This window comes from Micropterus dolomieu, linkage group LG21 (genome assembly GCF_021292245.1).
Source record: "Micropterus dolomieu isolate WLL.071019.BEF.003 ecotype Adirondacks linkage group LG21, ASM2129224v1, whole genome shotgun sequence".
NCBI classification, from domain to species: Eukaryota; Metazoa; Chordata; class Actinopteri; order Centrarchiformes; family Centrarchidae; genus Micropterus; species Micropterus dolomieu.
Window position 1 is genome coordinate 1,499,866 of NC_060170.1, and position 3,072 is coordinate 1,502,937.

Sequence of the window (3,072 nt, forward strand, 5' to 3'; positions counted from 1 at the left end):
ACGGTAAAATTACTGTAAAACCAACAACAGTAGTGTTTAGCATACCGTAAAATAAAGCACAGTATATGTACTGTTTTTTTGAAGTACAGTATTATACTGTTACTTTCTTGGCATACTGTTTAATCAAGTACAGTAATATACTGTTATGAAAATATTACTGTATTACTGTTTTTTACAGTACTAATGTATAACCAATAAAATATGGCAATTTAGCTGTTGATGTAAAATAAGAAAAAGGACATTTGAAGACTTAACTGCACAAAAAGCAGATTGTTTATTGCACAAGTAGAACAAAACAGTCATAATAACACACATATATAAAGAGATCTGTTTTGAAACTGATAGTCTAACAACGTTATAGGCAGTCTGTTATCAATGTATAAAATGGGGTTCTCTGAAAATATTTCCCTATAACTAGCCAGAGACTAGACAAGCCAGGTTGAAGATAAGAAAATACTGAAACGGATGTTTTTCCATCCAACTAGTAAAACATATGGGTCATCAACCATCTTGCCCTCATGCTAAACATGACATTCTCCATAAAAATCATCAGAATAAATAACAAGTAACAACTAATCAAAACTCCCGAAAATTGGCTGAACATTCAACCAAGACAGCTATCATGTCAAGACAAATTGCAGTACACAAAAGAATCTTCACAAAACAATTTCTCACTGTAGGTGTTCTGGGTGGGCATGTCAGCATTGGAGAAGTAATGTTGGTGAAGTTAGACAGGTGAGGGTCGAGGTGGTGGGGGAAGCCAGGTGAGGAGGGTGGTGGTGGGCAGTGGCAGTGGTGACAGCAGTTGTTATTGTCCTGCAAAAAAATTGACAACAACACAACAAATCAATCACTGGGACTGAATTTCATCTAAAATGCAGAACTCACGTTATCTTAACACCTTTGAGTGAATCTATGAAGGCTGCTCTGCACTCTGATTACACAAGACAATCAATACCTTTGAATGTGACTTAATGAGAATTTAGGTGTATGGTGGACTCCATCAGAATACTCAGACACAGTATGGGACACGTACATGACTTCTGTTAGTGCTGTGTTGTCAAGTCTTTTTATATTCAAGGAAAAAGGTAATCATCACCCTCCTATCTATAAGTTAGATTACAGATACTGTAGGAGTATTTTCAGAGACTTTTTCCTATCCAATTTTACTATGGGAGTCAATGGAAAAATTGGACACTTTTACTCTCACTTCTAGTGACAGGAGGACCAAGGCACACAATTTTGGTGATATTCACAATTATTCTCTAAGACTTTCTGAAGATGGATACTAAATTAAAAGTTCTTAGACCATCATAACTTAAACAGGTTGGAATCCTGAAGATGGTCTTGGTCCCACAATATGGCTCAGCTCCGGCCTTGTGGAAATAAGAGAACAGTTAAAATAAAAATCAAGAAGACTGCCTGCAAACATAAATTCACTTTAATGTTAACTTAACGTTACCTGCAAACACCCAAGGTCAGACTCACAGCTCCATTAAATAACATAGAAGGTTCTGGTAATTTTGGCCTTCAGCCTAAATATACTATCTTCTTTATAAAATAAAATGTGCAAATCAAGCATTTTGTTTAAGCTATTAACGTCAATTTAATCAGCTTCTAACTTACTGACAGGCTAACAGGACAACTTTGCTACACCAACGTTAGCTAGCTAGCTAATGGTAGCTGCGGCTATTTACCAGATACGTTACAGAACATCAAAACCACGGTAAATTCTTCTAGACTAACGTTAAAGTTATGCACTTTTGTTTCTTTCACCACTCACCAGATATTAATGATGAAGCAGCTTCCAGGTCAGCAGACAGACAGACGATCCCCCAGTACAGGCTGTAGCAATTGTGCTCTCATACAGCTGCACTCCCCGCACTGAGAGCTACAACCGAAGAGTCCGTGTAAAACGTCACACAAAACACAAGCGCCAACTTAACGCATCCAGTCCAGTCCGGAAGAGTCTGATGTGAAAGTTTCAAGAAAAGTTTCATGATATCTGATGTTAAACTAGCGTTTCAGTTCTGTGTGTGAGAGCGTTTCACTTGTATGTGTGTGAGCTTTTCAGTTGTGTGTGTGAAGGTAATATTTTCAGTTGTGTGTGTAAAAGCATTTTACCTGTATGTGTGTGAGCTTTTCAGTATAGTATGTGAATGAGTTTGGTTTCATATGTGTATGTGAGAGGAAAAGTACATGGTAATTCTGGATAATGTCCCTAGGGGCACCTCATACTATTCTCCTCTCCTTACTCCAAGGACCCGGATGATGCCCCTCATCAACTGCAGATGGAGCTAATTGAGCTGCAGTGCGACGATGAGTTACGCGGCCGACACCAGCAGCTCTCTCTTGTGAATTTTTACCGGCAGCTGGATAAAGGCAGTTTCCCAGAAATGCGAAGATTTGAAAAGAAAATGCTGAGTCTGTTATGAACTTGAATAAGAACCTCTCAGCTTTGTGGAATCTGTTGTGGAATTCCTAACTGCAGTTGTTCCTTGTGTTATCTGACTATTTTAGGCCTACGTGATTCGAAAGAAAGGCAGCCTTGTTATTCAGAGACCTGTTCAAACATGAGTGGCTTATATTAGGCTGCCTTGCCATTTAAACAAAACAATTATTATAGCACTCCTTATAAAATTGCTATGAGCTAATGCAGTGAATTGTTATTGCAGTCTAAATAAAATTGTTAGACTATAATGCAGTACATTTGTATGTGACTTTATTACAGTACAAAAGTATGACAGGAGGCGCAGTCGGCCCTCAGGTATCTTCACGTTATCAAATCTGGCCTCTAGTGAAAAATGTTTGGACATCCCTGTTACAGTAACATGGATGATCAAGTGATCGACCTCGTGGTCCATTATAATATCGTCAGACTATCGCAAGGTAAATATTTGCTTTACCAGGGGAAATATATGGTGGTCTTATTTAGACATTCTCAATTCAGTGCAATGATTGACACGAAGTTTGAGAATACGTAACATTAGCCTGCAAAAGAATAAAAGCAGTTATTTTGATAGATGTGCCATGTCTTAGCTTGCTTTGCACTACTCTATAACCTGTTGTGTT

General features: G+C 38.1%; 1 long non-coding RNA gene across 2 annotated transcripts; it reads right to left on the reverse strand.

The window, feature by feature from the left end:
* Positions 1-247: 247 nt before the first annotated feature.
* On the reverse strand, positions 248-2,543 carry LOC123960567. 2 transcript variants are annotated; one of them, XR_006822544.1, is made up of 3 exons: positions 2,125-2,543; positions 1,784-1,970; positions 248-1,376 (listed from the first exon to the last, which is right to left on the reverse strand). It is a non-coding gene; the product is annotated as an uncharacterized LOC123960567 (long non-coding RNA). The 2 variants fall into 2 exon arrangements; XR_006822543.1 differs by lacking the exon at positions 2,125-2,543 and having other exon boundaries at positions 1,784-2,106.
* Positions 2,544-3,072: the final 529 nt, after the last annotated feature.